Raw genomic sequence first — 24,972 nt, 5'->3', positions numbered from 1 at the left:
TTCAGCAAACTTCTATGTTTGTCTCCTGCAAGGCCAGTAGGTGTAGTGAGATAGTCCTTCTGTAGCACTGACCACGCCCATTGGGGGGTGGAGCGATGGGCGGAGGTGACCTGAGGAAGGAGGTAGGAGGGGGCCAGGAAGGCTCGCTCTTTCTGGCGTGACTCGACAGGAGAGGATCGGGTTGAATTTCCTGGTGTTCATCTGTCTAGGTTGTAAGTTATTTCTCCCTGAATAAACATCTATTCGGCCTATTTGTTTATCCTGATCCTTATTTACCACAATAAGTAGGAGAGCATGTTCAAAGTCAGTGGTCAAGGAGGGGACAGTTCTTTGCCCAAAAGGCTATTAGCCAAGGAGAAGATGGACTTCAGAAAGAGTGACATCGGTGCCTAACATTTTCTCAGGAATAGCTTGGTGCTGTCAGGAGCAATAGTACTAATGTCAATGGAGTACTCATATTAAAACATATAAACCCCATATTCTGCAGGCCTATGAAGTGTTTGAAGATCAAACATCTGTCTGACTAATCTCATAGGTATAAGAAACATGAGTGAAGATAATCTGTAATACTCGGGAACATAGCTATACGAACAGTTGAAACTTCCCTAAGTAATTAGCCAGCTCAATGATTTTAGCAATATAACTATATGGATATGTATACATGTAAATCTCTAAAACAGGTGTAGAATTGAAATTTATTAACCAGAAGTAGAACTGCATATGCAACATGATAGAAAATATCCTAAATTGTATCAGTGAACAAAATGTTTAAACATATGCAAAGGTATACATACATAGAATAAGACAAAGATATTGTGCACAAAACACTGTAAACAGAAAGATCTTACACAATATGACAAAATATAATACAGAAATTATCTGAGAAAGGAATATAAACTTAATTTTATATAAGTTACAACATGTAAAAATCTATAACAATGTAAGTTGTATATAACTTATAATTACTAAGATAATTCACAAGAAGACAAGTTAATCTACCTATCTACCATCTAAAACATACCCTATATTTATTTAAAAGAGACACCAGAGTCTGAGCATCACCTTTCATACCCAACTGTAAGCAACTAAAACCAATCCTATGCAACTGGACATTATCCCTTAATGCCAACCGTAGGGAAAGGGGCGTCATTTCTTAAGATTACTTCCTGCTTGACTATGGTAGCAGATGCTCTGAGGTTTACAGTTTAGATAGTCGAGCTTGCAGAAAGTGTCCATTGAGGCTCCACCAAGGGCAGATACTGTGCTAGGCCAGCTGAGCACAACTGTACTACCTCTCAGTGTTTCACCCCAGCCCCTTTCACAAAGCTGTGCAGAACAAATAATTCTAAGATACTTGTCTAATGCTGGCCTTCTGTTACCTTTTATGCTTCTATGTGGAGTTTGTTTCTCAATAAAATATATTTCCTTCTTTTGTTTAAAAAAAAAAAAAAAAAGATTACTTCCTGCTGAATGGGGATGGCGATGCCTCAATGGGATCCTGTAGGAAAAAAAAATAAGGCAACAAAATTTCTTGAGGGGATTAGCTGTAACATTTGTAGCTAGAGACGTATGCTGGAGTATTGTCAGTTTTTATTTTTGCAGGTATATCCATTATGGCCATTACCTCTAATAGGTGTGTGATTAACAGAATCAGCCTTTTCAGAGCTCAGAGAAGTGGACCATTGGAACCTTCAAAATGTGTCTATAGTGTAGGGGACATACTTTAATTTTCCAAATTCTGCAAAGTTAAACACATCCATTTGCTAGATTTCATTCCTATTTATACCTTTAGGGTTAATGCCTGCTGGTAGAGAAGTTTGGTTACAGAATGAACAAGTAGGGCATTTTCTTAATATTTCCTTATCTTGTTGCCATGTGATAGAAAAATTCTTTTTTAAACCTTTGCTCTTCACATGATATTTTTAATGAAACTCCGAGGCCTCTAGCACACTTTCTATTAATAACAGATCAATTTCAACATTGCCTTGTGCTAGAGGGCCTGGCAGACTCTTATGGGATCAGATATATCTATATCTATCTCTATCTCTATCTCTATCTCTATCTCTATCATCTCTATCTCTATCTCTATCTCTATCTATCTATACATGATAAATCCTATTCCTGATAGTTTCTTGTAATTGTATAAACAATGAAGTTAATTCTGTATCCTCAGGAATAAATGTAACAGTCTCAATGTGTAAGAGGACTATATTGAGAGTTTCTGTAAAATGCATAAGTACTATGAGAATGGCGTACAATTCTGCCTTATGTACAGAGTTATAAGGGCTTTGAACTACTTTACTTATATTTCCTGATTTATATCCTACCTTATCTAACTTATTTGCATCAGTGAAGACTGTAGGGACTCCACAGATTGGTGTTTTTATTACAATGTATAGAATGATCCAAATCATTTTCTTTATGAATTTGATTCCCTCACTTTTGGAATAATTGTTGCTAATCATTCCCAAAAAGTTACTGCAAGCTCTCTGCCAATATTGATTATTATTCCATGATGAAGAAATTTCCTCATTTGTTAAAAGTCTATAATTTCTGCTGGGTCCCTCCCTGTCAGTTGATAAGTCTTAATTTAACTTTTAAAATCAAGTTAGAGATCATTTTTATGTATGTTTACAGTTTTTTATTCTGTTTATGTGGTAGAAATATCCATTATAATATAATATCTTCCCTCTACATCAAAATCCATGAAGGATATTCTTTAGATGGTAATATAACCAGAATACAGTCTAGTTTTGGATCCACACGGTCCACATGTGCTTCTAGTATCCTTTTTTTCTACCCATTCTAATTCCTAGGATTCAGCTGATAGTATTCATGGACTATTTAAGTCCTTGTCCTGTTTTAGGGCCATTTTCAAGTTTTTAAAATCATGCCTTTATACTCCAATAATGGTCTGTAATTGAGAAATCTCTCCTAGTAATTTTTGAAGATCATTAAGAGTCTGGTAACAATCGCTCTTGATCTGTACTTTTCGTGGTCTAATTTTCTGTAGACCTATTTTATATTCCAAGTAACTGATAAAATTTACTCTTTGTATTTTTGGAGGGACAATTTGTAAGCCTCAGCAAGGTAAAAATTATTTTACGTCCTCAATTTTTTTTCTAATATTTCTACTTTAGAATCAACCAACAATATATTGTCCATATAATGGTAAATTATGGATTGTGGAAACTGTTTGTGAATTATTTCCAAAAGTTTTTGCATAAAATATTGGCACAGGGAAGAGCTATTTGGCATTCCTTGTTGCAATCCCTTCCATTGATATCTCTTGACTGGCAGAGAATTACTGTAAGTAGGTACCGTGAAGGCAAATTTTTCTTTATCTTTTTCTTGTAAAGGTAGAGTGAAGAAGCAATCTTTTAAATCACTGACTATAATAGGGCATTTTTCAGATATCAGAGAAGGCAGGAACATTCCAGTCTGTAGAGAGCCCATTGGCTGGATTACTTTATTGATGGCTCTCAGGTCTGTAATCATTCTCCATTTTCCAGATTTCTTTTTGATAACAAATACAGGAGAATTTCAAGGGCTGGTAGATTCTTCAATATGTTCAGCATTTAGCTGTTCCTGAACCAGTTATTCTAAATCCTGTAGCTTCTCAGAGGTCATAGGCCATTGCCTTACCCAGACAAGTTCATCTGTTAGCCATTTTAAGAGTAGGACTTTTGGTTCCTCTGTTAGTTTGGCACTGGTATTCTGTTTTGTACAGCCTGGATATTTGGTGTTTTTCTTGTATAGTACTTTACCATATTTTTTCCTATAGCCATGGGTTTGTTTGTGGTTCATATTTAATATTGGAGGAATGTTAATCTGTATATTCTATTGCTGCAATAGATCACCACCCCATAAATTTATTGCTATATAAACCATATATGGTCTCAACCTTCCTCTCTGTCCTACACAGTCAACCCATCTCATGCTCTGTTTTATCTGAGATAGGGTTCCAATCTGTAAGAATTGGACATTTACCTCTTCCAGGAGCTATCTAAGAGGGCAAGATTTTGGAGTTATAATGGTCACAACAGCGCCTGTATCAAGGATCTCCTCAATTAACTGGTTATTTGTTCGTACCCTTAGTTTAGGATTTTGATTATTTATAGAAGTTTGCCAACATAAATATTTTTTGTATCTTCCATTTACATTTCTTTTATCTCCCATAGCTAATCTGTCATCCATAGTGGTGTGATTTTTTACAATAGGCACTGGACTTTCTAATTTCCTGGGGGATATTGTCCTCTGCAGTGACTGGTAATGTCCAGACCATCTTTGACATAGGGGCCTTTAAGAGCACCCCCTGCCTCAAGGAGTTTGTAAAGGAACTTGTCTCTGTAATCTCAGGAAGAGAGAACACTAGTCTGGCATTCTCAGTAAGATAAGTGCTTATAGAAATACATATATTAGTGATTATGGGTTAATATTTAAGACAGAGCTAGCCAATAAAAGCACTAGTAACTGGCCAAGAACTTTATAACTAATAGAGTGTTTGTGTGTTATTTTGAGACTGATGCAGCTCTTGGACCAGGCTGGTGGGAAACTTCTTGTAACATTTCATTGCTTGATCTCCTGAATCTGAAGGTAAGAACTTATTGCTGAGCAATGCATCCCACCATTTGGGTTAGGTTTAAAAAAGCCAGGTCATGCACTAGAAATAGATCCTGGTCCCATTGCCAGGGGTCTCACAAACACACCAGTCTACAAAACCGTTACCAAATACAGAATGTTTGGTTCAGCTTATGCAGGCTTCTCAGCTGTTGGTATAGAGCCTTGATTTGGGGTGGAGAGAGGGTTGGTCATAATTCAGTTGGATGTGCCAGGCTTTGTTGACTCCACATGGGAAGCCTTACCTTTCCTAGTAGTGGATTAGTTGGAGAAGGGGGAAGAAGGGAGACAGAGGGAACTGTGGTTGGTATGTAAAATGAATAATAAAATTTAAAAAGTCCTTATTGCTAAAGACTTATGCAATTTTCTATTTTTTACCTTTTTTTATATTTAGTCTTTTTCTACTTTAGCCTATTCTATAGGTTTTTTCCCAGGTAAGTTGATGCTTATATGAAATATGAAGAAATGTATTGCCAACATTTTAACATTATTTCAATTATTTATTAAGTATAAAAATGTATTTGTAGCTTATACAAAGAATTGATATTTTAAAGTCTATTTAATGGTTACATAATTCTAATGATTAGCACTAATTTTGATAATTAAGCTATAATTTCTTTTACTTAAGTACAATATTAAATTATATACCCCAAAAGAGTAGTATAATAGATAGAAATAAAAAGATAAATAGTAATAAAAAGTAAAATATTAAACATAATTTGAAAGAACATTTATACAATAATTACAATATAATATTAAAAGGCTCACAAATTCCAGGGACAAAATATTTTAGAAATAACATACAATGTATGCATATTCAAGTGTTTCTTAGGTTTGCAAAGAAATTTCTTCCTTTTTAGTGTGTGTTTTTATTTTGTTTAGGTTTATGTTTTTGTTTTGTTTTTCCAGACAAGGTATCTTGTGTAGCTTTGGAATTTGTCCTAGAACTTGCTCTTGTAGACGAGGGTGGTCTCAAACTCACAGAGATCCCCCTGCCTCTGTCTCCCAAGTACTAGGAATAAGATTTCTTATTGTATGTACTTTAAAAGTTAGTTAATATTTTTAAAATATTTATCACTTTTTCCTAAGGCAAAAAAAAGAAAAACAATCATTTGGCTATGTGAGGGCAAGTGTGTAGATATGTGTGAAAGTATACATTGTTCTCTCATGAGTAAACTTGTAGACATTACTGCTACATCTATTGCATTCTTGCAAAGACTCTGTGAAAGAAAATCATGTGGTTGCCTCAAACTCTATGTGAAAAGTAAAAATAGAGTATAATTGAAGATAGGAAACCAACATTCACTGAAAGACAGAAAAATGTTGTGGAAGATGCTCAACTTACTATACACATTAATGTGCTTAAATTTTTTCATGCTTTATCTATTAGTGTCATTAACAGAGACAGCTCTAACAAGCATTCTTCCCCTTCTACTATTTCCAGATTTTATCTCCAACTCTCTGACATATCCAGAAATGAACAATATGAGGAAAAACAAAATGTTTTTCCCAAGATCCATAGGATTTGTAATAAGAATTCACTGCCAAGAATGGGAAATTTTACTTATATTTGTTGGTTAGGAGTTCCAATAGATCCCAAAACAATACAGGACATTGCTGTTACCTTTAGTTGCCTCCAAGAATTTGAAGGTAAGATCCTGTTGGTGAAAACAATATACTTTGAAATTGATCTGGAACTAACCCAGAACCCTCATACCTGGCTAGCTTTCATAGCATGGAGAAATGCTATGAGGGTTGCCAAGGAACAAAGACATTCAATTGTTGATTAAGAGTCCTACCCAGTTATAAAGCCTATGAACCCAGCAAGGGCCAACCTGGCAAGATATACCAAATTACAATAAAGACACTTTTATCTTGGTGGTAAGCATCTGTCTACTTTGCCTTACTCAACAGGAGGAAATTTATGTATAGTACTATAAACCTAGACAACTAGCTATGACTGTGAGGACATAGACCCTAAAGTTTAACTTACTACTCTCATTTTCCTAAATCAATATAAATTCTAACTACATTCTGAGTGTTTATTGTTATACCTGCAGATAAGCATAGCATAACCCTTTTTTTGTTTGGTTGTTTATGTTTTTGAGACAGGGTTCCTCTCTGCATAGCCCTGGCTGTTCTGAAACTTGCTCTGTCATCCAGGCTGGTCTCAAATTCACAGACATCCACCTGCCTCTGCCCCCTAATGCTGGGATTACAAAAAAAAAATGTGTACCATCACTGCCCCACAGCTCTTATTCTATATCAAAGTAGTGTCTTGAGGGAGAAGATAGAGTCAATTGCAGAGATCCACTATTTCTCAAAATGTAATGAATAAGTTGTTGTGGGGGTGCTCAGTTCCAATTGATACAGCTGCAATGCAACACCAACATTCTAAGGCTCAGGGAAAGTCATGAAGAGAGATTGTAATGTTTGCAGGTCTCAGGGGACCAGGAGGCCTGTCTTTGAATCATGACAAAGAGGCTATGTCCATGAAATATTAAGAATATGACTGCATAAACAAGATCTGCTTGATGGTATTAGTTGATATGAGAGCATAGACTGGGAAATTTCACAATGTCCCACTGGTCAATGAAAACTTGCAAACTCTGGCAAGCTGAAAGAGGAAGAGTTTCTTTTCATCAGAAATGACCTCAGTGATAGGTTATTCAAGTTGTCAGGGTTAAACACAGGAAATCCTACTGAGGTTTGTTAGAATTATAATAATATACTTAAATGATAATAATTAGTGTATGTATAATGACCATAATTTAAAAAATAGAGATCATTAATTTACAAATATTTGGAAGGGAACTGTGGGTACATGGGAGGAGTTGAAGGGGGTAGAGGAGGAAGGGAAATGATGTAATATAACACTCATGTTTTAAATTATCCCCAAATTAAAACAAATCAAAATTAATTCTGAAAATTATTATACTAAGTCATTGTTTTTCCAACCCAATCAAGACCCCTTGTAGAATAAAGTCCAAGTGGTGTTTTTGGTATTCCCCTCAGGAAAACCTGTTACTAAAGAAGTTTTACCAGCGAGCTTAGTATCCTCTGGGTTGCTTGGGGCTACAACAAAGGATTGAAGAGTCAAGGAATCCAGGTGCCTATAGAAACAACATGTTAGCTTCTTGGCAGCTGCTTTCAGGGCAACTATGCAAGGATGGACCATCTGATACAGATTTGTGTCCCAAGGAATGCCACCCAGCATCTTAGATTTTGTAGGGGAAAAATGTTTACTTTGTCCACTTTAGCTTATATGTTGTGTCTTCTGCTGATGGTGTCTTCTGAAAATTTGTCAAATTCATAAAAATGTCATATTATTATTCAGATGGACACAGAGATTGGGTAGGTGTCAGACAAAAAGAAATAAAAAGTTTATGACTGGGTTATCATGTTGGCATGAGCCAACAAAATAAATTTATTTTATTTCAAACATCAACAAACTCATAGTGAGGAATTAATGTTTATTTATCATGGCATTGCACAATGAGTATAATTACAACAGGAAGAATACCAGCCTAAAACATAAGCTGAGGCTTCTAGAAATTAACGGGGTAAGCAATATTTATTTTTGATATCCAGAGATTGGTTCTTATCAACTGATTTCCCATTCTTAAGATTACAGTATAAGATAAAAGAATAAATTAAATATTGTCTCTTAGAAGTTGCTAAAACACAGCACAGCAAAACTTTTATAATGAATATAAACACATATATTTATATTTGTCACTCCCTGTCGTCTTACCTATTATGTGTACAAATGAATGCATATATGTGTGTGAGTGTGTATGTGTGTGTGTGTGTGTGTGTGTGCTCTTACCACAGTGTGAGTTTTTCAGTTGTGGGACAATCTCTGGGATTCAGTTCTTCCTTTCTAATCATGTGGATCCCAGGATTTGAATTTAGGTCTTCATCAAGTTTGGTAGCAAGTATCTTTCCCAAATGAGTTAGCTTGGTGGCCATCATGTATTTTTATTACATTTATTTATTTTGAAAATTAAATTTTAAAAAAATGAAAGATATATCTGACTACTTATTGTAAAGACTATATGAAAATAGAAACCTGAGATTTTTCTTCAGCGAGATAGAAGTAAATAAAAACAAATATATAATGATGATCATATTGCAAGAAAATTGCCACATTAGTTCATAGTTATTACATTTTTACTTAGCTTTTTGCATACTCATATTGTAGGAGATAAATGAAATTTGAGTTGACTATTTTATTTTTACTTCTATTGTAATTATAAGTAAACAGGACCCAGAGTTTCCTTAAATAAGTTCATTGGTGTTCTAATATCAATAGCAAAATATAATAAGCTATTCCAGTATTACATTGTAACAAAAATGTAGTAGTATCCCTTAGTGTCAACATGTATACCTCTTCTACTTTTCTGACCTACCTACCTACCTACCTACCTACCTATATACATATATAAAATAAAATCCAAAATGATCATTGTTTTAAATATTAAGGATACATAGAAAACACAAAATGTTCATGACATTATACAAGTAGAGACACAGCCATAGAAGACGAAATTCCCTGGGGGTTCAACCTAGACAAAGAGCTACAAGCAACTGGGAACAAAAGAAATGGTCTTTCTATGGAATAGCACTCCTGCCTCAGTGGTTACTTAACATTAACTGGTAAGCTCTGACATCATAAATACACAGGTAACACTAAATGGATTGGATATATGTATGTATGTACATATGTATGTATGTATGTATGTATGTGTGTGTAGTTTTATATATATATACACATTTATACATGTACATGCATATATATATATATATACATAAATACACACACACACACATATATATATATATGTATACACTGGTAAAGATTAAGAGGTCACAAATTTCAGAAAATGGGAATGATAGAGAAAAGGAAGTAGGTGAAGGAGGAAGAAAATGTAATTGCAATATTTATATCATAACATATAAAATACCTAAAATAATAGTTTTTATTAAAGCATAGAAGAGTTGAATTTATGTCACTATATTTACATATATTAGGTGTTAACTTTTTTATATAAAATATAAAAATAATATTTGTGTAAACATACTTTCTATTAAGCTGTACTCATGACAATAAAACTAACTCTAAAGGCTAAAGAATAAAAAACATAAAAATAAAAAGTAAACAATAACATTCAGAAATTTTCATATTAGAAAAAGCACATTTAGAAAACAAAAATATCAATCTCATTATCAGGAAAGGGAATTTAAGGTAACCTTTCCACTGTTGCTCAGATTGTTAGTTGGCGTCATCCTTGTAGGTCTCTGGACATTTCTCTAGAGTCAATTTTCTCTTCAAACTTATAATGGCTCTCTCTATTATGGTATCTTATAGAGTCCTCCATGGTCCCACAAGTTTTCCTCTCCTCCCCTTCTCTCTCTCCTAATTCCCTCTCCAGTCACTCCCCCCACTCCCAATATTAGCAGGAGATCTTGTTCCTTTCCCCTTCTGTCAGGAACCTTGTATGAATCTCTTAGGTTCCTCCTTGTATCCTAGTTTCTCTGCTGGTGTGAATTGTAGGCTGGTGATGCTTTGCTCTATGTCTAAAATCCATATATGAGTGAGTATATACCATTTTTCTCTCTTTTGTGACTGAGTTACCTCACTCAGGATGGTTTCTTCAAGTTCTATCTATTTGCCTGCGAATTTCAAGATTCCATTTTCTTTTTTTGTATAAATGTGCCATAACTTCTTTATCCATTATTCAGTTGAGGGCCATCTAGGTTGCTTCCAGGTTCTTGCTATTACAAATAATGTTGCTATGAACATAGTTGAACAGATGTCTTTGTTGCATGGATTTTCATCTTTTGGGTATATTCCTAATAGCAGGATTGCTGGGTCCTATAGTAGATTAATTCCCATTTTCCTGAGGAACTGTCATACTGATCTGCAAAATGGCCACACAAGTTTGCACTCCCACCAGCAGTGGAGGAGATAACTAACTTATATACCATCATAGAGCCCTTATCTCATAGCTGATGGAAACAGAAGCAAACACCCACACAAAACACTGAGCAGAACTCCTGGAATCCAGTTGCAGAGAGGAAGGTGTGATTAGAAAAGGGGTCAAGACCAGGCTATAGAAACGCAGAAACAGTTGACCTGAACAAGGGGGAGCTCATGGACCCCCCAGAATGATAGCTGGGAAACCCGCATTGTACTGACTCAGACCCCCTGAATGTGGGGTCTCAGTTACAAGGCCTGGGCAGTCTTAGGGATCTCTGACAGTGGAACCAGGATGTGTCCCTGGTGCACGAAAGAACTTTGCTAGCACATTCACCATTGAGGGATACTCCTTTAGCCTAGATGCAGGAGGGTGGGCCTAGACTGTACTTCAAATGACTTGACGGATTTTGGTGACCTATCCTAGAAGGCATCAGACTCCCTGTGGAGTAGTGGGGGGATGGAATGGGAGGGGTGGTCGGTGGGCAAGGAGGGAAAGGGAAGTGGGATCAATATTTAAATAAGAAAAATAATAAATATATTTATATATTAAAAAGAACACAAAATATAATTATTATATATAGACAGTATTTTTCAGATGTATGACATGGCTTACATGTTAAATGAGATATTTATTTGACAACATTCTTCATATGTTTGAGAGGAAGATGAAATGATATCAAGGGACTTAGGGAACATTTCATAGGGCCATTACAAACTTTTGAGGATTGCTAATGTTTCTAAGTCTGCATACTCAGGCATTATTTTAAAATACAAGTATGTAACCTTTGAGGAAACAAACAAAACATTCTTAGAATTCCAGGGTAATAAATCAATAATCAACAATATGATGTCTATTGGGTCCATTAGAAATTTTGGTTTTGATAGTCTCCCCATTATAATCTTGGAATTATTTCTTCAGTCTTCATTTTAAAGATGACTTCTCATTAAACATGCTATGAAGATAAAATTTGAAAGGAGGATGTGTATATGGAGAGAAGTGGATGAAGGATATTGCACAGGAGAGCATAGGTATCCAACAAAATGGATTATCATGTTGATGTGCTTACCAGTAAGCCTAGTGACCAGAGTGGAATCCTCTGAACTGAAATGGCAGAAGCAAAGAATTAACTGAAAAAAGTTGCTGTAATGTGAATAATAAAAGACTCAGAGACAGATATTGGGGTTTAAACTTCAATCTGAAGATCAGAAAAGCAAAACAGCTGGCCACTAGCTCTTACCTGTACCTCAGACTGTCCTGTCCTCAGCATGGCTGGTGAATTAATCTCTGAGACAGACTACTGAATGTCCCACTCCTATCTCATATATTTCTCTAGAACTGGGATTAAAGGCATGGGATCCAAGTGCTGAGATCTTTGTGTGAACTGTTTCTCTATTAGATTGATTCACACTAATGTAGTGTTGAGTGGCCTTGAACTCACAGAGATCCATCTGCCTTTGTCTCCTGAGTCCTGGAATTAAATGTGAGTGCCATCACTGCCCAGTTTCTAAAGCTAAACTAGTGTGACTACTGGAAATAAAGTTGTGTACCACCAGTGACGAGCTCTATGGCTGGGACTAGCTTTGCACTTTGATCTCCAGTAGCTTTATTAAATCATAAATAATATATCACCACAAGTTGTACCCTGAATTCCACAGAAATGAATGTGCAAACACACACACACACACACACACACACACACACACACACACACACATGCACATAGTAGCTAATGAAAAATCAGACCTGAGAAAGAGATACTGATACAAAGACAGGATAGAAAAAGTAGAAGATACAAAATATATTTTAAAATTCCAATAGGAAAAAATTCTAGAAAAAAATACACAGAATGTTTAAAATACATTAAGAATGCACTAGCAGATGAATAAATGTGATACCTTTATTAATCAGTCACAGTGTGGAACACCAAAGACAGAGAAATGGTTTAGCAGTCAGATTTTATTCTTACACAAACTATCAACAATAGTGAAAAATCAGTGAAAAAATTTTTTGACGTGAAAAAAATAAAAAGAAAACAATTAAATTTGTTTCTTAAGCAGAGATTATATTAGAGTACTCTAAAGGTGGTGGGACCTGGGAGAGTGGAGCCTAAAATCGGGATGGACTAAAGTCTCATGCAATAGCCAATTTTATTCAGAGCATCACTCTATATTTATTCTGAGAGTTTAGAAGTCACAGTAATAATGTTCTCATGAGTCTGAGCTGTATATACTCATAAGGTCAAGATGCATGTGTCTAATCCATGTTTTTCCATAGAGGCACATAATCAATAATAACCAGTTGTACAGAACAATCTGAAGTGAACTCACTCCTATCCAATACACCTGGAAGGAACATAAAAACACATTCCAAGAACAATCCCATGCTTTTAAAGAAACGAAGGTCACAAACTCTTGTCTTATTTTCTCACTAACACTCAGAATTTCCTTCACATGACTCCATTCTTGGAGCATGTTCTTACATAGTATAATAAGCTTTCAGAACAGAAGTGTGGCATAGGAGTCCAAAATTGTGACAAGAAAACATTCTGGTGAAGCCAATGCCCCAATCATGCTATCTTTACTTGGGTAGGCAACATGGGATCAAGAATATGTAAATTTGCAAATTTAATATAATAGAAATGTCAGTATTATCTAATTTACCTACATATTTCAGATTTCAATGGAGTTCTTCAAAAGAATCAGAAAAAAAAAACTCTTAAATTTTATATGGAAACATAAAAGGCCTATAATGGTCATAACAATACAAAGACTATGCAATAAAAGACTTCAAATTATGCCATGAGCTACAGTGACAGAAATCTCACCCTACTGGTGCAAATCTGTAGAGCAACATAATAAAATAAAGGATCCAGAAGTAGTAAACCACACACTATAACTACTTAAAAAAGTTGAATATCAACAATACACTCGAAAAAATGGTAGCCATTTTAACAAGTGGTTCTTAAATACTTAAATATCCAGAATGCACAGAAATAACTAAAAATGGATCACACATCTTGATATAAAATATGAAACAGTAAAATTCCTAGTGAAAAAAATATTTCAAGACATAACCATAGGCACAAACATTCATAAAGTGACTCAATTAGCACAGAAAATAATCTCAAGTAATACTGAATGGAAATACATTGTTCAGAAAACATTGTCTTAACAGTGAAAGCTATCAGGAAAATAAAGAAAGCTCTCAGGGAGGAACCCATTCACATGTAAGATTTCAGGAAGAGGTTAGTATTTTAAGTACTTGAGAGTCTACATAAATTAACCACAAGGAAAAAGACTAATATATTAGTTCTCCAAAGAAGAAATACAAATGACCAGTAAATGTATTTTAATATTCATTATTGGCCATCAGGAAAATGCAACTAAAAACTAATTTGAGATTCTATCTACCAATGAAATGACCAATCCTGAGAAGAAAATATGGTAAGATGTGAGGGAGAGGAATCCTTCCACATTGCTGGTGGGATAACAAACTAGTATAGCTGTTGTGAAAATCATATAGCTGTATACCAAAAGGAAATCACATAGATATTGGCAAATCCATGTTTCTTGCTTCACAGGAGCTAGGAATTGGAAGTAGTCCAGATGTGCATCCACTGATGCACAGATGAAGAAAATATGGAGCATACAGACAACAAAACTTCACTTAGTTTTCAGGAAAAGTGAGACCATGACATTTGTAAAACAGAAAATTAATGTAAATAGAAATTATTTTATTAATTGAAGCAAACCAGATTCAGAAGGAAAACAGCATGTTGTCTCTCATAAGCAGAATTTATATTTTAGTTTTCATGTATGTATAAGTGTATTTATATGGGTCTCAGAAGTAAAGGTGATCCATGATAGAAGAAAATGTGATCTTAATGGAGGAGAGAGAAGAGTAAAGCAGAATACATGTAGCATGTCAACATGGTGTAGACACTGGGAGAAGGAAGGGATGAACAAGATGGAGCAAAGGCATGGAGGAGGGGGAAATAACACTATAAACAAAGAATTTCTGAAAATGCTATGTTGAACTTACTTTGTGTGGTCATGTTTTTTAAAGAAGTGCTTTACAAATTTGACCTCTACAAGAAATTTCTATCTATCCTAGTTTAAATCACTGACAAAAATCCTTTCGGCAAATATTTCTGACTCTAATAATTAAAATGCTTTCGATCACTTAGTTTGCCTACTGCTACATTCAAAGATAAAATATATAATATTTATAATTATCTTCTTAGACTAACCAGGTACTAATACAAACTAAAACATCTGACCTAGGTGATAAGTTCAGGCAAATGAATTATTCACACATACACACACACACACACACACACATACACGATTCACTTTATAGCTTATATTTTTTCTCTAGGAGCAGCATTTAAGAAACTAAGAAAGGAATAATAAACTAAGAAAGGAATAATAAACAATTAGTCATTCTGAAAATGAAGACAAGTAGAATCTTAAGTATTATTAGTTTGTCTTAAATTTAGAAAGCTTTTACAATACACACACGTACACACACACACACACACACACACACAAACACGTACATAAACACACACACACACACAAACACGTACACATATATGTGTACGTGTTTGTGTGTGTGTGTGTGTTTCTAAAGTAATAATGGTAGAAATTAGAGTAATTTGTTTATTATGTAAATTTGGACATGGAAACTGAATAAAATAAGACTGTAGAAATGAATGCTCTCTTCTGATTCCTTTCTAAAAAATAAGTATTCTACAAAGGCTGATACAAAACCCTTTATAAAATCTCATTTAATTAAATATAATATATATGCTTTCATATCTAAGATACTTAATGATACATTTACATGATTTAAATAAATCGAAGCTCATTATCTGTCTTATAGTTCTTGGTTATGTCTTACCTGGAATTTATAGAGGGTAATTTTCATAAATTCAGTTTATATGGTGCCTGCCTCTGTTCTATAAGAGATGAGTAATACATGCTTTTGATAATGATGTTAAAATGTTCAGTTGCAAAGGTGGGCTGTGGTCACATAATCTTCCTATTCCCTGTTAAATGAATAATTCAAGTAGTGGCCTTTACCTTCCTCAGATGATGGAGAAGATATATCTATTCCCAAGTCTTGTTTTCTATTATTGAGATGTAAGAAGCTCCTGCAAATTCAGTCTCTGGGGCCTTGTTACAGGGTCCAGCTCCAAGTTTCCTTTGTGAACACAAAAGGATATGTCAGGAAAACTTGAGAACAGAATCACTAGCAAAAAAGCAAGCAGTGTTTTGGAGGGAGTAGCCATGTGACACAGAAAGTAGATCGATATTTAAACAAACAGTATATGTGAGATATGAAAATATATAACTTTATGCACAAAAGTGAGTGGTATATTTTATATACCTGATATTATTTTAATTTGATATCAAATATTGACTAGATATTTAAATATCTCAAAACATTTGCATGGATTTTATAGACAAAGCAACAAGGAGAGAAATGTAAACTGAAATGTATACTGAAGTCACATGTGGCCACCTGAATACTCTGATAATGATTACCTGTTTAGTCATCTGCAAAGGAAGCTGCCATTAGACTTGGAAATATGGTCATTAAAGAATATCCATAAAATCAAAAGGATGTTATCTGTAAAGTATACCACTGAATCACCAAAATTAATTCCATATATGTAAAAGAAATATAGCAATATTTCTCTTTGTTGAAAAAAAAATTGACTATGAAGTTCTTCTTGAGAGCAAATTGCACTGAACCTAAAAAAAAAAAAAAAATAAAAAAAGTGTTTTGTAATCACAGACAAATACCTTTTTATATATATTTTTTGTCTCCTTGCCTTCTCATTTAATGAAATCAGCCATTTTTTTTTCTATAATTTTAAGTTTTCTATTTCAAGTGGCACCTAGAAAGTCCTAGGTGAATATTCCTAAAATATTGCTTCATTTATAATTTTGAAGAGTACTTTCATAAGAATTGTGATGACAAAGACAGCTCAAACACGGAAAACAATAGAAAAGTTTATGACGTATAAAATGAATTCTTCAAAAGAATTTTGTTTCGAAACTCCAAGGGTGATAAGTCAAATGTGTGTAGTGCATATTGCTATTTATTACTTTGCATTGCCTGGAATTCATCTCTTCTGACAACCTCGGGTAAATCATGTTTCATGTTTCATAAAATATGAGAGCTAGTCCTTTCCAGAAGATGCCACTTAGTGTGTGAACCTGCTGCCATTGGCTGCATCCCAGTTGAGGTAAACTCCCTTAAGACTACTCCTTCTACAGAGTTCTGTGGCAGCCGAATGAGAGAAGAAAAGGTATTTATAGAAAACAGATGCAAAAGGCTGATAGCTCGTCCAGATTTTAGTGCTCAGAATGACAGCTAAATACAAATTGAGAAATGTAAGTTTCACTTTCAGCAAATTTACAGGGTGAAAACCTCATTTTTTCATTTCATTTGAATACGTTCACTGCTTCTCAGAATATGCAACTTTATAGTGAGCATATTTTTTATTCTTGAAGGCTCATTATTTTTCAGTGAGGTTACTGAACCTAGACTATGTAGTGCAGATTACCCAGCATGGTATTAATCAAAAATATACATGGCAAATGGGATCCCAAACAGTGCCAAATAGTCATCTGCTTTTAACAAAGAATAGAGAGAAAGAGAGAGAGAGAGAGAAAACATTTAGTTCCTTTATTAACAGGTATTATGGGTAATTTATTTTTAAGCCATCTCTTGAACACTTTTAACTAGCATATATTTTAATTTATTTCTAAGCCACTTGACTTTTACTGTTTCCTTCAAAACATAAATTTGTAAAAGCAAGTTGATATGAAAGATGCCTCTGACCCAGAGAACAAATTCAAATAGTTATAAATAAATTAAATGATTTTCAGGACACATGTTAACTTTGAGGCTTGAAAAAATAACATCATTTATGATGAAGTATAAATCAAGATGATTTCAGGAAAATATATAGCCCATTTTATATCCAATGATAGAGCATACATCCTGTGAGTGAAATTTAGATTTTTATTAAATTTTGACAGTATTTCCAGATTCTTAAGTATCCTTAAAAAATAAATGAAATACATTTTTATAAGTTTTTTCTGAGAAATAAGTACTGTTACAGTCATTTTCAAATTTTTGGATGTTTAAGGGGCATTTGTTGTTGTGAACTTTACCAGCTTTTATTTAGAGACCAATTTATTGACATAAAAATGTAGTTAGTCAATTTTATATAAAGCAAGCTATGAGTTCCACTACAGGAAAATATTTCTGTGCTAAAAAATATCATCAAAACTAAAATTACTAAATCATTAATGTGGGTGAAATTTAAAATAAATATTAAATTGTGAAGGAATAAAAATGATACATGTCCCCTTTTAATAAAGGAAGAATTTAAGAATAACACTGTCATTTGAGGAGCACCAGCAATGGTTCCAATACAAGCTCAGTTATCCATCCACTAATTCCGTTATAAGCTTCATTTATCAACTGTGGGGCACCATCACTAACATTTTATATGGTATCCTTCCACAGTGTTTTCTAATATACTTAAAAACTACACACACATACACACACACACACACACACACACACACACACACACACATACACCAGATGCACATGTATGCTTCAATGAAGATAACTTTATATGTGAAAAATTTGTGTATACAGTACATAGTCAGTAGCCAAATTTTCACTTCATAATAAAATGGATTTTGCACTCTTTTAATTTTTTGGGGAACATATGTACCCAAGCATTTAAATCATTTTTCTACTCATAGGCATTTTAATTATTTGAAATTTTTTATGTACAAGTGTGTATAAGTAAATGTAAACTCAGAAAATTTCTAAGTGACCTGTAATGATAATGAAGAATTATCTCTTCTCAATCACCACTGACAGGTGATAAAATTAGGACTATTTATCACTTATGTAATGAACTTGTAACTTCTGTTCATCTACTAATGGCCTCATTGTTGCTTTAACATTCATTTCCATTATTACTATTAGAATTGAGAAGTTTTAAATATTTATTGCATTGGTATACAAACTCAGATACTCCATACTTCCCATAATTGCTCATGTTCTTATTTATGGAAAAAATTCTCGTGTCTGTATATATGGCACATATTCATGTATATAATAGCATATTATAATCTTACACCCTAGAATGAATATCACCCTAATATATTTTGTTTTCTTTGTTTTTAAATGTAAAAGATGATATTCAGAAGTCATAAGTTCCTAGAGGCTGCTCTATTACCAGGTACCAGAGAGAGGATTTGAGGGTTATAGATAAATTTCAAGGAGTAGATAAATTCTCAAAATGGATTTATACATAATGTGGATTAACAGGAACACGTGCATACACACAAACACAGACACACATATACACATAGTGCATGTGACACCCTTGTACATTCTAACATGTATTTGAATTACAAGTTAGATTACATGTACTTGAATCTAACATGTACTTTATTATTTGAAGCATCTTTGTAATGGACTCTTTGTATTGGGCTTATAGTTCTTATTATATCATGTGATCTCTATTTCTCACATTTGAATCTTGAGTTTAAGTAACAGCATTTTTATCATAAGAAATTTTCCAAGTATTTTTTGTCATGGATACTTTATCTTTTCAAGATACTTGAAAGATTTACTTATCTTTTCAATGCTTTTTATTTAAATTAGAAACAATCTTGTTTTACACATCTATTCCAGTTCCCTTTCCCTCCCATGCTCCCAACCAATCCCCTATCCCATCCCCTTTCTGCTCCCCAGGGAGGGTGAGTCCTTCCATGATGGATCTTCAAAGTCGGTCATATCATTTGGAGCAGAGTCTGGGCCCTCCTCCATGTGTTTAGGCTGAAAGAGTATCGCTTTATGTGGAATAGCCTCCCAAAGATCATTTGTACACTAGGGATAAATACTGACCCACTACTAGAAGACCCATACCCTGCTCAGTCTTTCTAACTGACACCCAAGTTCAGGAGGTCTGAACTTGGTCCCATGTTGGTTTTCCAGCTATCAGTCTAGGGTCCATGAGCTCCCCCTTTTTCACGTCAGCTGTTTCTGTGGGTTTCTCCAGCCTGGTCTTGACCCCTTTGTTCATCACTCCTTTTCTGCAATTGGATTCCAGGAGTTCGGCTACTTCCCTCTCCCCTCCCCCCATGTTCCCAATTTTCTCAGAGCTCTTGTCTCTTTCTCCTTCTCTGGGGGACATTGTATGTTTCTCTTAGGATCTTCCTTGTTTCTTAGCTTTTCTGGTGGTGTGGATCGTAGGCTAGTAATCCTTTGCTCTATGTCTAATATATATGGGTGAGTACATACCATGTTTGTCTTTGTGTGACTGGGTTAACTCACTCAGGATGGTTTCTACTAATTCCATCCATTTGCCTGTGAATTTTAAGATTCTATTGTATTTTTTCTGCTGAGTCGTCCATTGTGTTAATGTATGATAGAGCCTATATTTTTAACATTTAGTGTTGTAATTATTTTTTCTTAAATATTGGTACATGCCCTAATATTAACTTTTTCATTTGTTCAAAATTTTATTCCTTTTATTTTTTACATTATAATATAGTCACATAAGTTTATGCTTCCCTTTCCTCTACTTAAACTCTCCCATTTTTTCTTCCTAGCTCCTTTTCAATTTCATGGCATCTTTTTTCAATTAATTGTATTTAGAAATATATACATATATATATATATATATATTATGCCTATTACATAATATGTAAGGACCTAACTGATGGGAGATTTCATTCTGTATATATGTTTTTCATACTGGTTAATGAATAAAGCACTGTTGGCCATTAGGAAAGGAAGATAGGAGGGACTAGGAGACAAGGAGGAAAGAGGAAGTAGTAAGAAGGAGTCAAGATGGAGAGTCTGGGGAGAATAGGATGCCAGCCGGCTGTCCGGTAAGAGGATACCATGTGGAGATTAATAGAAATGGGTTAATAATTAAGACAGAGCTAGCCGATAAGAAACTAGTACCTGGCCAACAGCATTATATCAACTACAGAGTCTCTGTGTGTTAATTGGGGCTGGCGCTGTGGCGGGACAAGACCAGGCAGCAGGAGGAAAAACCTACTCCTTACACTTAACAGAGAAAGAGAATTACAGACCAATATTCTCAATGAACTTGGATTAATAGAAGTGGGTTAAGAATTAAGAGAGAAGTAGCCAATAAGAAGCCTGAGCCATTCACCAAACAGTTTATGATTAATATAAGCTTCTGTGTTTCTGTTTGGGACTGATGTTGGGTGATGGGAGATGTCATTATGTAAATATGTTTCTCATACTGGCTAATGAATAAAGTACTGTTGGCCAATAGGAAAGGAAGATAGGAGGGACTAGGAGACAAGGAGGAAGAAAGAGTAGGAATGAGGAGTCAAGATGGAGAGACTGGGGAGACGAGATGCCTGCCCCATTCCCCGGTAATATTAGAGCATGTGGAAGTACTTATATTTAACAAAAGTTGGTTAATACTTAAGATGAAGCTAGCCCATAAAAAAACTAGTACTTCGCCAACAGCATTATATCAAATACAGAGTCTCTGTGCATTAATTGGGGCTGGCGCGGCAGCAGGACAAGACCAGCGGCGGGAGAAAAACCTATACTCCTTACAGTTGGGGACCATTTAAATATCTAATTAACTTATACATAATATAAATGTTCAATTCTTCCAGGAAACTAAGGAAGAACAGTTGTTTACAAAAGGCTATTTATTCAGAAATAAAGTGAAGATTTAGTTTTATTCATGCAATTTATAAAGCTATTTTTCAGAAAGTTATTTTTCATGAAAAAAAATTAAACATGAAAATCATAATATTGTCAGGCCTATCATTATGGTTTATTTTGATAGAATCAATTCCCAAAACATGACATTAAATACATGCATCTTTTGTGCATACATGTGTTTGTGTCTATCATTACTTCTGAAGATCTCAAGTAGCTAATAAAATTAATAACCAGTAATACATACAATTAGTGTGGATTACTCAAATTTGGCCCCCAAAACAAGAACTTTCAATTTGAAATGATTGATTTATATTTTTTCTTTTCTGCCCTATGCTAGCTGCTTGCACACACACACACACACACACACACACACACACACACACACACACACAAACACACACACACTGCATCAGCATTGTTTCTTCAGTACCAGCCCCATGTTTCTTTTGTTCTTTTCCCTTGCTTCTACTTATTCAGCAGAAAAATGTAAATTTTTCCGTTTTAAAATTTGTTACATTTATTTATGTTCTTTTTTAGTTTTCAAAAGAGCATTCCATGGTGCCCACGTTGGGTCAGAGAACAACTTCTGAGAATTAGTTTCTACTTCCACGGTGAGTCCTGAACAATAAATTCAGGTTCTTAAGCCTGGTAGCTAGGATCCTTACTGGATGAGTCATCTTGCTGATCTTCAGATTCATTCTTGACTCCAAACTCCAGGAATGTTATGTTGCTTTACCTTTATTGACATTTTTATGAACGTTAACAAAGACATGAGATACGATTATTTTAAGACATTTAAACATCTATGAAATATTTGAAATGTTGTAATAGTTACCAAATATCAGGTATGCTTTGAGCTGCTTTACCTTGCTAGACTAAGTCACTTCTAGTAATATTGATAAAATTATTATGTCACATATACACATATATAGTATATATATTACATACATATATGTGTATATGTGTGTGTGTGTGTGTGTGTGTGTGTGTGTGTGAAAACTAGGGCACAAATTGTTAAATATCGAGTGAAAATCTCATAATTAGTAAGTACAGGAGCTTGATTTCCAAAAATGCACAGTAAGATTTAATGAACTTAGAGAAAATATAAGAAAAAATACAGGAAAATTGAAGAAAGTAGTTCATAAATAAATACAAAACATACATTTCATTTTTCCTTACTGTATATACTAATTTTTGTATTTTTTAAAAATATATCAACCAGAAAAGTATAAAGATGACTGATGAGTGTCCTGTCTATGTAAAAATGGGCATGATACAGGAGAGAAAAAGAAAAAGGAATTACCGTACTGCTTTTAAGTATGAAAAGCATTAATTTTAACACACAATATATTTATACATGAATATTATAGATAGCATAAAGAGACAGAAAGATGAAGTGAAGTGAGGAGATAGAATAGATAGATAGTTGGATAGATAGGGGTAGAGAAAGAGAAAGAGAGAGGATTAAGCTTTCAGTTACCATTTAGGACACCAAACTCTTAAATAAAAGTACACATACCAGAAAACTTCTACACTTCTACACACAAGAACTAAAAATGAATTGGAACTAGTCAAGGTGTACAGAACAAATGGGATCTTTGCAGCAAGCCTACTTAGGAGCAAGAATATAAGAAGAGGAAGCAGAATATAAGAAGCAGATGATGAGTTCTATCTCTCTCAGTCTTCTGGACATAGCACAGCTTTGCACTCATGAGTTCACCATACAAGCTCACAATACTTCTTGTGCAAGACCTGGGATCTGCTCATGATTGGTCCTACTACCATTCTATCACTGATGGGGAATTCATGAGGTTCCACCCCTACCTGAGGTACACTCTTGGCAGTGAATGGCTATTGGAGTAGAGGTATAATGTTCTTCAGTCATGTATTTACTGGTAAATTTCCCACGCTTCAGTAGATAATCCCACAGCTATGATCATGAAAGCAACCCTGATCAAATTCAGCAGGCTATTTATAAATGTCCATGAATGTAGGAGGGGCTTATTAGAAGAAGAAGAAGGGTTGTGAGCATAAGAAGGTGAGAGGGGTGAGGATTATCAAAATACATTATATCAGAGGATGAATTAACAGTATTTTCAAGGACAGATGGATGGGTCATTGAGAAAAAACTTTAGCTATACAATCATGATGAACAAGTTTGCTTCCTGGGACCCAAATAAATACTCCAGATGTGTTGGTATGTATATACACTGTAGCTGTAGGTACTAGAGGGATCCTGTCTTAAAAACAATGTAGAAAGAGAACTCATCCCAACAAGTAACTCTCTGACTGTCAACATATTCACACTGTCTCAACAGAATACACAAATAAAACATAATAATACATTTAAAATATTACTTCACATATTGAGAAATACAAATGTTGCATCACCTAGGTAAGGAAAACTCCAAAATATGGGTTTAGAATAAAGCACAGTATAGTATTAAATGGTTTTTATTTTATCTGAGTGTATTGCAATGTTCTTGCAGAGCACTTAGTAGATAAAATCCTCTGTGTAAATGGCAATATTATACAAGGTGGTAAACATGCTAAATATGATAAAATATTTAATTAACGTCTTTCCTCTTTTTTCATTCTAAAAAGTCATGTGAAGATAAAAGGAAATATTGATAGCAAAAAAAAAATTGGGAAAATTGGGTCTCAAATATCCATAAGTTTTAGAAAGAGTTGTATTTTCAATTCTCACATTATTTCTGGCTTCTGAGATTTTTTTAAGTTATTGATACTTACCACCTTATTCCTGTAGCTATCAAGCATTCAATAGAGAAAATAAGAGGAATTATTTGATAACTATATTTTCTGCAATGCTTATTTTACCATAGTATAAATCTCACTGCTGGAATAGTTCCTTTAAATGCATATGGTTCCTGGAAAAAATGCAAAAGAATAATCCAGTAGAATAATGTATGTGTATTTTCTATGTAAATTGCAAAAATGGAAACATTTTATTGCATGGTGTTAATGTCACAGGTCAAAGTCAAGAGTTTATTGCCAATTCAGATGAAATTCTCTTTTCAGTGACATATGGCATGACCTTCAACTCTTAGTAGTTGTGCAATGCTTAAGGTCAAGTCTTCATAAATTCAGAAATCTAAATGGTGTACATGACAAATGGCAGTATGTATAGTAACTGATTTCTGGGGCAAGTACAAAAAAATGTGACACTGTGGGATGAAAGGTTACTGACCCCCTGATATTATATCTGACACTAATCATTATTTCTCAATTGAGCTATTTGAAAGGATAGTCAATATTTTGTTTGTTATACTTCTCCTCCAGTTTATGTGAAGAACTATCCACTCCTTGTGGCTTAGTAAAAGGAATACAGCTATTTCTGTGAGATTTTAACAAACAAATACAACTTTAGTAAAAGCTGGAATGTTTTCTTTACATACATTTCTATATAGTTTTTCTACATTTTGATTCTATTTTAGTAAAAATTAAATATATAATATCACAAATGTGACATTTTGTAAATAGTGAAAATTTCAACATTATTCTTTAAGTCATTATCCAGAAAGCAAAATGCATGAAGGGCATTTGGATGGGGATCAATCCATTGTACACTCTGAACTGTCCTACT

This window comes from Phodopus roborovskii, unplaced genomic scaffold, assembly GCF_943737965.1.
Source record: "Phodopus roborovskii unplaced genomic scaffold, PHOROB, whole genome shotgun sequence".
Classification (NCBI taxonomy): Eukaryota; Metazoa; Chordata; class Mammalia; order Rodentia; family Cricetidae; genus Phodopus; species Phodopus roborovskii.
The sequence above is the reverse complement of the archived record's forward strand: the minus strand, read 5'-3'. Positions refer to the sequence as shown.